Raw genomic sequence first — 14,973 nt, 5'->3', positions numbered from 1 at the left:
TGTCTTTCTTGCAGTGAGGGGCCCAAAACTGGACACAGTACTCAAGAAATGTCTCATGTTTATTAATCATCAGCTTAGGAAAGGTATAATCAAAGTAAGCTCTGAACATCATGGATAAAACCAGCAATAAAGCACAGTTTTACTTAGTCCCAGTCCAGCTCTTGAGCTACTTAGCTTTTCCTTGCTTCCTTATCTTATTTGCTATGCAACAGCCGTGCAAGGTCACGTTATGCTGATTGTGGGTACATAATGCCACAGAAAGTTTCCACAGTCTTACCATTTTCTCCCCCCCTTTTTTCTCATGGTTCATTTATTCCATGACTCATGCTATCTTCAGATTTAAAGAGTTACAGAGAATAGATATTCTTTATTTTTCACTTCCTCACAGAGCACATCAAACACACACACCAGCATTTCTCTCAGAAATCACTGATACATTCTAATCATGAGATCTAATCGTGCTCAAGAAGCAAAACTGCAACTTCTCATGAAATCTTGCAGCACACTCTCGCCAACATCTCTCTAAGCAGTAAAGTGTCACTGAATTTTTAGAGTATTCTGCACTTCAGATTTTAGAAGATCAAGTTTTAAAATAGTTTTGCTCTAAAGACTCTGTGGAAAGAAAAAAAAAAAGCCCTTCTGTTCTGCCAGAGAAAACAGGCTCTCAGAGAAGATTCAGCAGGCTTCATTTCATTACTTTAAGGCTCTTAGAAAATGAAATTTGCGAGTGTTACCTGCTTGATTCAATGACTTCAGCCAATGGCTATTCTCTGGGGAGCAGATGCAAGGGTTGTGATGCGTGCTGCTTGGTCCACTTCAAAACTCTTCTGTTGTGCCATTAAGATACAAACTGTTCTGTTAGAAACAAAACGCACTCGGTAGCTCAAAAAAAAAAAAAAAAGGAATGAAGGTGATACTTCCAATAGCGGCTGCAAGAGGCAAGGTTTAGCAATGGGACTTTGTGGTGTCAGGTTGATGGTTGAACTTGGTCTTGAATGTCTATTTCAACCTAGATGATTCGGTAATTCTACCTTGAGCTAGTTAAGAATCAGCATTTCTTTTCTTTCGGACTAGGTCTTCTTAAATGAATCATGAACCTCAATGGCATTTAATATTTAGGCATAATCTTTCTTTCCCTTTTTTTCATCTGGGACAAATAACTTTGGACTAACAACACGGACATTTAATTATGAGAAAACCTGGGCAACTTTTGTTTTTAATGCTATACTATGGAACCTGTTAAATATTTATCACCATTGTTTCACACCCTCAGAAAAAGACTCCTGGATCTGCTGCAAATGAAGTAAAATATGAGAAGGTGTAGCTCTACTGCAGCATTTAATTATGCTAGTGTTTTATTGCAGAACTTTAAGAATCAAAGAAGGTTCACTTGCAATGAATTTTCAACTTGATTTTGTAATAACAGACAACTATGAACATTCCAAATGGTCTCAGACAGGGCTCAGCCTCTTCACAGTCATAAAAGTCTATTTTCAGTTAACAGGAAATGGCAAAAGGAAGGTCTTAAATCTCAGAGTAGGAAGGTGACAAAAATCTACTTAAAAAAATACTTTCAGTTCCAAAAACACACAGAAAAAGTGTAAACAAACAAAAGGATTTAGAGTCGTTGAGTATTAACTGTTTGCCATGAAACTGTAAGAGAAAGAATTCTTGCCACAGCCTTTTGGACACTTTTGAAGAGGTTAAAGTCAGTATTAGCCACGGATGGATGAACAGCTATACTCAGGTTGCACGTAGCACCTCATGAACTGGCTTTAACCCAATTCCCAGCTCAATTTACAAAATCCTTCCAATACCTCAGTAAGCCATCTCAGCCTGATTTCAGAAAAACCGTTTTGCTGCACTTCAGCTCACATTTCACAGAATTGCACAGAATCGCAGGGGCGGGAAGGGACCTCTAGAGATCGAGTCCAACCCCCTGCTAAAGCAGGTTCCCTATGGCAGGTCACGCAGGTCCAGATGTGTCTTGAATATCTCCAAAGAAGCAATCTCCACAACCTCTCTGGGAAGTCTGTTCCAGGGCTCTGTCACCCTCATTGTAGAGAAGTTCTTCATCATGTTTGTGTAGAACTTCCTATGTTCCAGTTTTTGTACATTGCTCCATGTTCCATAACCATGCACCACTGAAGAGTCTGGCCCCATCCAATTGCCCCCAGTACATTAGACATTTATAAACATTGATGAGATTCCTACTCAGTCTTCTCCAGGCTGAACAGACTCTCTCAGCCTTTCCTCATATGGGACATGCTCGCTTGAATAATGGTTTCAGCAATTTTATCCATAAGGAACTGTCATCATGTTTAAGACAACAGGTTCTTTATTCCATCCATTCTTAAAATACACCCTTTCAGAGTTTTGCAAAATTACTGCAAAATAATTGCAAAAAGTATTATAATAATTTATTGTCATAATTTGAAAGCAATTGGTTTATCATCATGTGAAACAGGACACTCAGTGGTCTTGAAAGTAACACAGTTGGAGTCCTACACAGCCCAAAGAATGTCAAATAAGCCACTGTTTTATGACACGTTACAGAGTAGGAAGACATTAGATAATGCAAGATAAGTGATATCCTTCATTGTTTTAATTGACATCCACATTCATTATTCAGAAATAGTTAATTCTTTTTTCTCTTTGTAAAACCAAAATCATATAATGAAAAGCCAACACACTGGTATTTCTACATTCTCTTGAAGAAATCCTCTCAAGTACATCACTGTTTCAACCACAGTTTGAAGAATTTCTCACTTTCTGAACTTGTTCCTTACCAGTTACTCAGTAAAACCAGTGTCACAAGTACATGCTGAAATTAAGTTCAGTAAAAATCTCATCAGATTATCCATTAATCATCACAGATTAGAGACAATATATGATAAGTCCTAGTGTTTATCACTTTTTCTACTTGAATTTCCCCTCATCCTGAGTACCATTCAAATTCCATCAAATTTCCCATCACTTCAGAAAAAAATGAGCCCTGAATTGTGCTGATCATCTGAGACTAGTATCCACACAACATACATGAGAACTGTTAGGATTGTTGTTATTGAAACTGAGATAGGGCAGAGCTCTGGAACGGGAGAGACCTGCCTGAGCTTTGATTACCCAACCACATTTAGAAGAAACCCCTTAGGCCATTAATGACACATTTAATATTACTGTAGTCTCTTAGTAAATTGTCATTTGTCAGTATATACAGGTACCACGGGTGAAAAGAACTTGCAGTTCAGCACTACCCTATTCAAACTTTGCCACAGGAAATAACCACCACTCATCTTGCAAAGGAAATAAGTAAAAATGACAACTCATTGAAATATTAGCTGCTACAAGGAATGTTACTAAAGGAAACCAAGTCCATTAAAAAGAGAAGAAAAAGGGGATCTGATGCAAAATAAATGTAGATCATGTGCCTAACAAAGGAGAAACTTAATCCATTAAAGTTTATCCTATTCCGTCATTGCTACTACTATAAGAAAGGATATGACAACACGCATGTTGTCAAGATCTCCTCTGACATAGCTCAAGATTACAGAAGAAAGCACTGATCCTAACTGATAAAAAAGCATATGCATGACTTAGGCACATTGGTTTACAGGCAAAAGGCTAAGGTAAACTAATATCATTGTTTCCTCAGCGGTTATTATAAATATAATTGTTACTGTGCTAACAAATTCTATTTTTTTCTAGGAAGGTTTGTCCAAAGTTTCCCACAGATCCTCCCGTGGAGTCAACATGGAAAACACTGTCACAAGAACATGACATAATGAACAAGCAGTTATCAAATTTCATTCTCAGTTGCAATAGAAATGGTCAGCTCTCACCAATTTGCAAACATTGCTTCTTGCAGGAGCTGCAGTGTAAATGACTCTAGAAATAAACTATTCCAGATCTCATATAAATGTATACAGCACAACAGCTTAATTGTGAGAACAAATTTAAGTGCAGTTAATCAAAACCTCAGCATTGATCGTGAGCACATACTACCCTTTTCCATCATTAAAATGAGACAAAAAAAAAAAACTAGCAAACCATCTTGCATAACCAGTTGCTTATTTAAGATACAAATAAAAGAGCATATGCTGTTTTTTCAAACAACTACCCAGGATTTTAGTGCAGTTGGGCTTTCATCTTACAGTGAAACAACAATTATTTTCAGTGGAATGGGCCAACCATCAGAAGCTATTGAATACACTTCAGCTTCCATCTCCCTGAAAACAAATCAGCTTGTATAAATAGTTTAATGATTTTAATACCAGCCAGAATTGATTTAGTGTTTCCTGGACCACAAAGAAAGAAAAGATCTATATTGTCATAAGCCTGGCCTGAAGCACTCACATCTTAGAACTAGAGCCTTGATGACAAAATAAGTACCAACCAGCAAGGCACAGCAGCAGTGAGAGTCAGGAAAGCCCCATTCTCACACTGGGATCTCACCAGCAACAGCTCAGAGGGGAGGGACTCAATTCGTTCAGCCTTTCTACAGCCATCATAATGCAAAGTGTATAAACCTTCCCACGCAGTGACACAATCCATTGGAAAGATTAAGGTGTATTCTCAGGATTTTGAATTACATCCAACTCTATATGAGAACCTAAAGCCTCCATTCCAAAGGTAAAGTGGCTTTAGAGCTATTAACATTAGTGTGGAGGTAAAGATAAGGCCATGACGTTACAGTTCAATCAAACTTCTTTGATGAAATTTACTATTCATTTAAAATATGATGCAGCCTTAAAGTAGCCAGCATTTCACATATTTTGAATTATTTTAAGTTCACACAATAAAAAAAGAAAAAAGTCGTACAATAGTTTTTATGTTATTGCTCCAAACTTTATGCAGAGAAAATAGGAAATGTATCCTTCTTGCCAGCACTACACAACCACAATCCTTCCACTCCTTGCAACATGGCATGACTGAAGCAATATGACAGGCTGGTGTCAAGAAATTTAAGAAAAAGTGTTCAAAAAAATACCACCATTTCTTAACATTTCTCATCTCCACATCATCTTATTTTCATATTGCTGAACTATATATTGTGTATTCATCTGATAAATTAACTCGATGGTGCAATATTTTAGTGGTTTAACATAATTCGGTTTGCATCACAGTATATAGCTTTCTATATGCAAATACTATATGCTATAGGTCCTGCGCAAACACTCATCACCAAAACAGTTTTAAGAAACAGTTATACCTAATTAAATTTTCCAAGAACAATCCTCTACCATTTTAAAATGAAGACAAAGAATTAGAGGGCTCCATACAGCTCAGAAATAATAATTTGGAGAATTTGTGCGTAGAGCATGCCACATGTAGCAAATTGTCGGGATAAATTTCACTAGATTCAGGACATTGGTATCATTTACTATGGTGCACAGTCATTTGCCGGGTATTTCTACCCGGTAGACTTGCGCTGGACAGCCTATGTCTCACTGTCATCACCTATGAGAGATGGAAATGTCAGTTCTTCAGTTTCAGATCAACAGAAAGCTGCTTTTTATGTTTATCTGAAAGAGCTGGTAAAATAGATCCAGATTAAAATTCAACTGAAATCAAGTAAAGATAATTTTCAGTGAAAGATTTGGAATTATTTAACCCTTTAGTCTATAAATTAAATACCAGGTTAAGCCCCTAGCAAAGTCTTTTAAAATGCAAAGTTAAATAATCATTTCTGAGGCTGAGAAGATGGTTGCTTCCTTGCAGAGGAGCTGTTGAATTCATTACACTCTTTACACTAGGAGAAGAATAATAACAATGCCAATATTGATACTTCAGCTTCACACTGAAAAACATGGCCTCTGAAAATAGGGAGAATTAGTTCAAGTACTAACTGCTGCTCCCAGTGAGCAAAGTGACAAAGGAGCACAGTGGGAGCTACTGAGCAGTCAGCACTTGCAGCTCCTAACACTTGCTAGTCTTGGAATTGTACAAGCTCTTTATATCTTATTTCTTTTACACATTTTTGTACTTTTGTATTCTTGTATTTGAGATTAATATACATTCCTGCTGTCACATAACTCTTTCTCCAGGCATGAAAATGAAAGCGTTACCTGGATATCATCTGAGGACACTAAAAGAACAGAACTTTCAGCCCATTTCACTGCAGGTAAAAACAGAAAAATATCCTGTAAACCTAGATTCCTTGATATTGAGTAAAACTCCCAGGAGTTTTTTTGGCTGTACTTCATGCATATCACACCAGTAACTTACAAATAATTTTCCATGAGAACTTCTTTTCTGAGCCAAAGTAACCAGAATGTATTAAGAAATGCCACAAACATTGCAGACTTCAGGACTTTCAGAAAAACTTGAGAAATCTTTTTGCAAAAAGGCAACAACAAAAAATCAAGAATCTTCCCAATCACGCCAAGCGCAAAAGTAACTGGTAGCAAAATCAGCAAGTTCTACAGTGTTTTAGAAGTAGCCAGCAAGTTGCAAAGATAAGAACCTGAAATGAAGTTTTGAAACAATCTTAGCCAAATAACACTTTTTCAAGCACATCACATCTCAATTTGAAGTGAATTCCAGCAGTTTAAAGTATACCACATTCTTTTTATCTGTTTTACTGTATATTATCACATCATGTCATAATCTATGCTACTTATTTAAAGAGAGCTTTTCAAAAGTTGCTGTATTTACATTGATTATACATTGAGCAATATAAACATTGTCATCCCCTATGAGAGATGGGAAGGTCAGTTCTTCAGTTTCAGATCAACAGAAAGCTCCCGTTTTATACTTATCTGAAAGATCTGGTAAAATAAATCCAGATTAAAATTACACTGAAATCAAGATAATTTTCAGTGAAAAATTTGGTGGCACAATCATTCAATGATTTGGTACAGATTGTGCTGAACCATTAATTTAGATAGAATTGGGCTATATAAAAAATGAGGTTTTCTGTTTCCCCCTCTCATAGTTTTATTTTCACAGGAGGTAGTTCTGGGGTCCCCAACCACAATTTGTTCTACATTTCTAATGAGACAAAAATATTGTATTCATCTTTGAGTAATGGTGAGCTACTCTACAACTTTCTACGCTGATATATGAGTGATGTGTGTCTTTGATATTTATCCAGGACAAAGTTTGTGCCATTTACTTAATTTGTCTAAAACCATGTTCTTTGTACTTAAATAGGAGACCAGTGGGGTAGTCAGGAACTCCGGAGAAATTGCAGTTTTTCACAAAATGAAAATTCTTCCATATTCTTTTAAATGAATATCATAGAGTGTGGTTATAAGCATGTAACTAAAGCTCACCATTAGAAATTCAGTCTTGCTAAATATACAGAATATGACAGAATAATTCAGCTAACCCAAAATTTATTGGCTTTTTTTTAGAAGGGAAAAAAAAAAGATATTTCCACCAGGTAATAAGGTAAAGATCTTTTTTTTTATTCAATTTAAGAATGAAACCATTGAAAATACTGAAACTTCCAACGAAATAAGAAGAAAATTAGAACTTTAACTCCACTATACTCTAAAAAAGTAAATATATTTTTCTTAAGACTTGAACAGACAAGCTGCTGTAGAAGAGATTCAATGCTTATAAGACATTACGAATGCTTTTTTTTTTCCACCGCTGTGGATTGAGGTAGATAACAGCTCCAAAATATTTATCTTGTAGAAACAAAAAAGCATGCAAGACCAGATGGCAGGACAAGAATCTGAATGTGAGGCAAGCTCATGACTTTGAGGATGGAAAGCTCAACATACATGCCAAGCAGTTCTCTAAAGACTGTAGACAGAATCTATCACAGCTACTAGCCAGGAGTGAATCGAAGCAAACAGGGAAGAGAAGAACAGACATTTGAAGATAGTCCAAAACTGCCGTCAACCACTGTATAATTTTGCTCTTTGCTAATTTAACAAATCTAGTAATTTTCTCATGCACATGTGGGAGCTATTATACATAAATTAGCTGTAGGTATTAATAGTTGGCCCAGCAATGAAAAACCCATAGACTTCAAGCTGAAAATCTGAGCACCTGCGGAAAGATTCAGCAAAGAAATACCCTGGGTATTTCTACTGCAAACAACAAATGAAGCTATTTTATATCTCACTTCGAAATCATGCTTTGAAATCCAAAACCCTGAAAGCAGGAGCCAATTTTGTGAATTACCTCTATTATGAACTCTGACATTAACAACAAACATGAACATAATATACTTTCTAATGCAGCATGTTCTATCATGTTACAAATGTAAACATCACATTACAAAGTGGACAGTACCTTTTTGTGGCATTGAAAACACCACCAACATCTTTTCTAATTTTACTTTTTTGGGAAGTGATTTTCCATAAGAATACACAAATGGATCATTGGAAAGCTGGTTACACACACAGATCATTTCTCGGGCTTTTGTATTTCTCATGGATAATGATTCTTTACAATTATTTTCTTGGCACAAATAGCAATGTAATGATAGACATAAGCAAATGTCTTTTCAGTTCAACAAATCTCCATACAAACAATTTTTCCATCTCAGAAAAATCCTCCACATTTTACCCTGGAGGTGTTTAAGGAAAAGGTAGATATAGTACTTCAGGAGATGTTTTAAGGGGCAGTATTAGTGGTAGGTGGACAGTTGGACTTTTCCAACCTTAATGATTCTATGATTGATTAAGTGCCAGAGTACATGACAACTAGAACTGACAATTCCCTCACTCTTTGACTGGGCCTTCTCAAAGAAGATAAAAACTTTTCCTTGTCGAGCTAATCATGTGAGGAAAAATATATATATCAAAAATAATTAAATAAAACAACCTTGCTGCAGAAAAATCTTAAAATACTAACATTAGTAGAATAATATTCATATGCATGCAGTAGAGGGACAGGAAAAAGCTGTTTACTTTTCACTCAGTTTTGACTGACAGTGATTAAAATAGATTTTTCTTCATGTTATCTGGATAGATGCCTTTCTTAAGGTTGTACTGATGGGATAATTCTGCTAAATTTAAAATTCAGCCAACTACAGCTGCCAGAAGGTAGCTCTCGAATTATTTTTCTTTGGTTACAAATTTTTTAGCAGGTCACAGCTGGACACTTAAGGTAGGAAGAAACAATCGGGTATCTTGGCTTCTAAAATATTAAAAAAAAAAAATCCCAGATTGCTTTTCTCTAAAGAAAGATACCAGCTAGAAAAACAATCACAATGTTTCAGAATGCCCTGCAATCTTTGAGTCAGTGTCATGTGGTACTAGACTCCAGGCTTTACATAAACTGGTATGAATTAATAGTTTAAGGGAGTATGTGTAATTAATCAGTACATTATTCATACACCCATGAACAGCTGCTCTGTAGGATTCAAGACATGATCCATGATATTTATAGAACTATTATGTCTAGTCCTTCATAAGCAACTGGTAAATATTGCAAGTGAAATAGCTATTGGAAAGCTGCAAAAAAGATTGGATGTAGGGACTCCATCCTAAAGCTCTCTTAAAATAAGAATGCTTTGTTCAACTACATTCATGTAAATATTAGCAATAGACTGCTTTTTTTAGTTTTGGATAACAAATATAACAATATTGCTAAGATTGGCATATTTTTAAGTTTTAGCTCAAAACAGAGACAGATAATGTAGCAGAAGTAATTCACCTCATTAGAAACATTAAAATTAGGACGCTCAAAAAAAGCTTCTGATGAATGTGAATTGTAGTACCATTATCAGTTGCGTTTCAGCTTCATTCTATTAAGATGACTGTTTCTCTGAAACTAATCAAATAAAACATAACACAATACCTATTTATACTTTCTTTTAAAGAGACAGTAAATCTTCTAAGCTATCACTTTCATATTCAAAATGAGGAAACTTAATCAAATGTTAATAGATAAAATACTGTTTTGTTTGTTCAGAAATATTTTCTGTTTTACTCAAGTTTATTTCTAGATTTTACCTTGTACTTTAGCTATATAATGTCTTTACATTTAAAAAGTGGTGCAACTTAAAGCAACAATGCAGAAATCTGTGTTTCTGAAGAATTAGATAATCAATTGTCTGGTTTGCATAGGGAAAAAGTTGATTATGTTTAAAGTAAATGTTAAAGTTAAAATATTCCAAGGATTTCAGCAGATTTTTTTGTTTCTTGAATGTTTTTTTTTCTTTTAAGATCTGAATTGTGAGAAAGTTTAAAACAAGGATTCAATTTTGAAGCATGCTCTGACATCATAATAATGCATGGTGAAAAAAGTGAAAAAAAGTATAGTAATTCTCTTTTTTAAAATCTTAAAAAATGTTGCGGAACAATTTTGGTGAAATTTTAAAGTAGTATGAAGTAATGACATTGTTAGAAAGCTGAAATTTTCATATTAATGTTAACAAGTTTACAAAAAGTGTCTGTGACATCCCTGTGTAATAAAGATACTTATTCTTGAAGAACTGTCCAAAATGTCACTATAAAAATGTTCAAAGAAACTAAACTAAGGTAATTCAAATATATCAGAGCTAACTACTGTCCCAATTCAGGTTTCACAGACAAAATATAACGAGTTAACTTTAAACAGAATCCTTTGTTATCCTTCAAATAAAAACAAAGGTGCAGAATACGATCGTTAAATATTTCGGACGTATTTTATTTCTATAAGGGACATCAAGTGTATTCACCCTTATTTTTAATGATGTTTTTGAATAGTTGAGGCCAGATTTACGCTAAACACCTATGGACAAAGACTCAGGCTGGAGTAAACTCGATACCAAATCATTCTCAGAACTCTGTCTTCCAGCCAAACAAGAGCCATTTCAGTAAAAGAACACTCATCAATTGCAAGTATTCAGTCTTAAGGCAGCAGCAGATTTGCTTATTTGACAACACTCCAGGCATGTAACAGAAAGAATACAACCCCAAAAGTATCTCCCAGTTCCAACTAGAGTATGTACTGAATCCCTAAATTAAACCAACAGCCACATTTACAGAGATACCGATACAGGATCAACTGCTAATGCTTCCCAGACAGCTCGCAGGAGAGAACACCTCTTGCACTTTTACATTTTAACATTCTGTTTCATTAATAGAAGAAAGCTACATGTAGAAGACTGGCTTAAGAAAGAATGAGATGTGCGAGTGCACAGGTATACTCGCCAGGCTACCCTTGCCTGCTCTCATGTCTTTTATCACTGAACATGAAAGGGAATTCCTCCACTTCATGGAATTCTAGCCAGTATTGGTGTTATCTGTCTGGACTGTGAACCTAGATGAAGACATATAAAACAGAGCATAATACATTTGTTACACCAATAAAAATAAAGTTGACAGATCATTAACTTATTCCATTCAGAATAATAATGTCTCCTCCTCCACTGGTGTTTGTGATTAAACAGCCAGAAGTGTGGGGTCTTGGCCCAGATTTTCTCTTCTGATAACGGACTGAAATGAGCCACTAACAAAGGCACAAAAAAAACCAACACAAATCACAATGATTTTCATGGAGAATTCAGTCTTCTCCAAAGCTACAGAACATATTCAATTAGCCTGAATTCCTCCTACAGTCTTCTAAGGCATGTCGCTTCTAATAAACATGGGCAAAGTAGGGTCTCATTCAGATAGGTAAAGATGGAAACAGATCCTTTGGATAGACAAAGGATGGTTTGGTTGAATTCTAATTGCATTTTACTCCTTGATTACTTCTATTCATACAGCCAAAAAGACTTGATATTATCTAAGTTTGTCTCTTGGCAGAATATCAGCAAAGACTGAAAGCTGATCTTAACTACTATCTTAAACTATTTCAAAGGGCAGGAACTGCTAACAGAGGAGGAAGTCTTTTCATCTCATGTTTTGGGGGGAGAGCATTAGGACTTGTAAAGGCTTGACAGTTAAGTGTTTACCCTGATCCATCTATGTTTTGTTCCTCAGACAGGTTTAGGAAGCAGAACTGAGAAAAGTACTGAAGCACTAAATTTAACTGATAGCTTTTTCATACTAATTTTTTTTTTAATCAGGCCTAGTTAGTAACCTCTCACAAGCACTCCACCTTCTGTCTCTGGATTTAGGCAGGGGAAGGTGAACTTTGTGTTCTTTGCATAAGACTGTTAGTAACAATAAAGTTCAGCTTAGCATCTCAGTGCATCTGTAAGGATGTTTATGGGCTTGCAAACCATAAAAAGAGGTTTGCTAACTATGATGCAATATTGGAAGATCTTACCCACTCTGAATTCATCTGAATATTTAATAAACCATTTACAAATGTGATTCAATTCTGCCATCCAACTAGAAAATACCTTGCATAATAGAAAGCACGAATCCAAAGCTGATATGAGAATAAAATTGCATCACTTGGTACAATGGAGGAAAAGTGAAATACTCCTTTTCAGTAGCCTCCAAATGCTTCTCTTCCTTCTCATTAGAGATGCGTCTAACACACTGGCTTGCCTGAATGTTCCGTGATTGTGAATCAAAAGACAAAACATAACAGATATTAAGATCATGGGAGACATAATATTATTCTGTTGGTGTAACTACTCAAATTTATCCACCATCTGTGCTAGGCCTTCTGTCCTTTTTGTTTCCTGTATAAAGCTTTGTATAGCTCGTGTCAGGGCTTGGTATGTCCAGTAAGAATATAGCCAGGTATTTAAATGTTTTGCCTGGACCTCAGAAAGTGAAAATATCTAAAAATTACTTATACTAACAATATTTTTCTCCCCAATATTTTTTTCCTATGAATCGAAGTTTTAGAAAATAATACATATTCTCATTCACACTGTGTTATAAATATTCTGAAGTAAGAGTAAAGCCAGCAATGATGGATGAAGGAAGGAGGGAGAGAATCATTCAGAGAAGAATGAGGAGTACTTTCATTATAGCAAACTAGATAGTTCAAAGCTGTCTTGCACGGCTCTGCAGAGACATCTTCCCAGCTTCTATATGCACAAAGACTAACAGGCTATTATTCATATGCTTCTATCTCATTATATTTTACACAGATCTGGTCTGATACGTTCAATATAAAAGTTATACATTAAGAACCAGCTTGTAAAGCTATAATTTCTCATAGAAATGGAAATGTAAGTGAAATTTCCAAGGACTTCTAGCATTAAAATAAAAAGACAAGAAATCAGATCTAGCATTAAGAAAGACACTGGCACAGTAGCCAGAAATTATTGCCCCGGCCATAGGAAGACTCAGTAGCTGATTTCCTACTTTATGCTGTTCAGACAAGACACTAGAATTTAAAGGAATTCTGCAGAAGACTTATCTATTAAATATTGAATATATATACATCTAATTTTTAACAAGAAAAATAGGAAAAAATGCAGAAGTATTCACCGGCTGTAGAACAAGCTTCTTTACACAGTCTAATCATAATCATAAAGCAATTTCTACACAGAAACAAGAAGTTAGCTGCCAGTTGCATAAAAACATCTTGACCCTCATTTGTTTAGCAACACAGAAGAAAAAGTCATGTCAGTTGTATTTTCTAATACATGTAAGAATTTTGTCCTCCACACTTTTCATTCCTTGGCCATCTTTAGCCCCTCACTCACTTCCACTGAACGTCTATGAGCACTACCACAAAGCATTTCTGGAAATCCAGATGATATCCTTGCAGCAAGTACAACCAATTATTTCAATGTCACTTACCATTGTGGGAATAGTGGCTCTAGATGAGTCAGCAGCTGACACAAGCATGAGCTGTTAGGCACCCAAAGCATTGGGTCACACAGGGAGCCTGAAACATTTCTCTGAATATACAAGTTAACTATGGCTCCAGGCATCTCCCAGCATCTTGACAGACATGAAAGTCAGGAGGCCTGAAACTTTATCTTTTATCAGAAAACTTCCATAGAGAAAGGGAAAAGAAGTACATGGTATACTTGGGGTCCCAGTCATGCAGTTTGGCACAACAGCAAAAAATACAAAATTGTGTAGCATATCCATAGTAGAACAGCAAAAGGAAATGCCTCTCCCCCCTTTTATGAGGTCCTAGGTCTAACAAGGACCTCAAGCAGCAAAGCCTTGAACCCAGAAGACAGTCATACCTTTTGTGCATGTAAAATGGATGTATGAGCAAGACTAGTATTACCTAGGAATAAGTTGGAAAAACAGATAGCTGAAGTAGTACAATAGATAGGTCAGCTCAAAAGACAGGTGAAAAAATGTATCTCCGTAAAGATCTGAACTTTTTCTCTACAGGTCTTCAGTCTTTCAGAAGTGAAAGTGAACTTCTGCTGAGACTTCACTGCTGATTGCAAGGCTTCCTAAGAAGGTACCCATCAGTGACAGAACAAAGTGTCTCCCAAATAAGTCAGCATCTATTAATCAATATAATTTATTAATCAGTGTATTTTATTAATCAGCAACTTAGCCATGCTGGCTGGAGCAGCTGATGCTCCGCAGGCAGGATCAGTCCTTGTAACACTTTTTCTTGTATGGCTGTAATACTAACAGATAAAATATCTTGAAATCATTAAGAATGGTATTCACATTTATAAAGATGAATACTTGACAACAACTTTACCATCCTTAAGTGACTAGCGGCTATAATTCTGAGGTCATTGCTGTTGCAACATTAAAGAGCTATGAAGCCTCTTCTAAGAAGGAAGACATTGCAGTGTACTACTCAAATAGCTTTGATTCAAATGGTTTGTTTCAAGAGAGCACAAGTAGCATAGCAGGTGAATTGTGATGCAAAATCATCCTCAAATGTCAAGTAAAGTGAATTTCACAGTAGTGAAATCTGCTGACAGATGGAAGTAAGAAAGATAAGCAGAAGTATGTTAATTGTGCAAGTCTGTCAATGACTTCATCAAGTTCAATCTCTCCATACCCTCTATGACAAGACCATTCCATCTGTCTGGAATTATCAGACATCCTCTCTTTTCTTACTGGGTGTATCTTTATCAGACAAGCAGCAACTGTCAGGGAGAACTCCAGGTTATTTTAATGACACATTCTAAGCAAACAAGTAATTCTCAAAAAGAGACAAAAATTGAGTGTTTTCAGTAGCAAAAAAAAG

At 35.8% G+C, this 14,973-nt stretch overlaps 1 long non-coding RNA gene across 2 annotated transcripts in view; it reads left to right on the top strand.

Annotated features, from left to right (window-relative positions):
* LOC110401524 overlaps nt 1-14,973 on the top strand; it is a 33,975-nt gene that overhangs the window by 7,926 nt on the left and 11,076 nt on the right. For both annotated transcript variants that reach the window (XR_002440411.1, XR_002440409.1), the window contains exons 3-4: nt 3,706-6,121; nt 14,151-14,223. This is a non-coding gene — a long non-coding RNA (uncharacterized LOC110401524). The remainder of the gene's footprint in view (nt 1-3,705; nt 6,122-14,150; nt 14,224-14,973) is intronic.

The sequence above is a fragment of the Numida meleagris genome, chromosome 1 (assembly GCF_002078875.1).
Source record: "Numida meleagris isolate 19003 breed g44 Domestic line chromosome 1, NumMel1.0, whole genome shotgun sequence".
NCBI classification, from domain to species: Eukaryota; Metazoa; Chordata; class Aves; order Galliformes; family Numididae; genus Numida; species Numida meleagris.
This window is presented reverse-complemented; position numbering and strand designations above follow the sequence as displayed.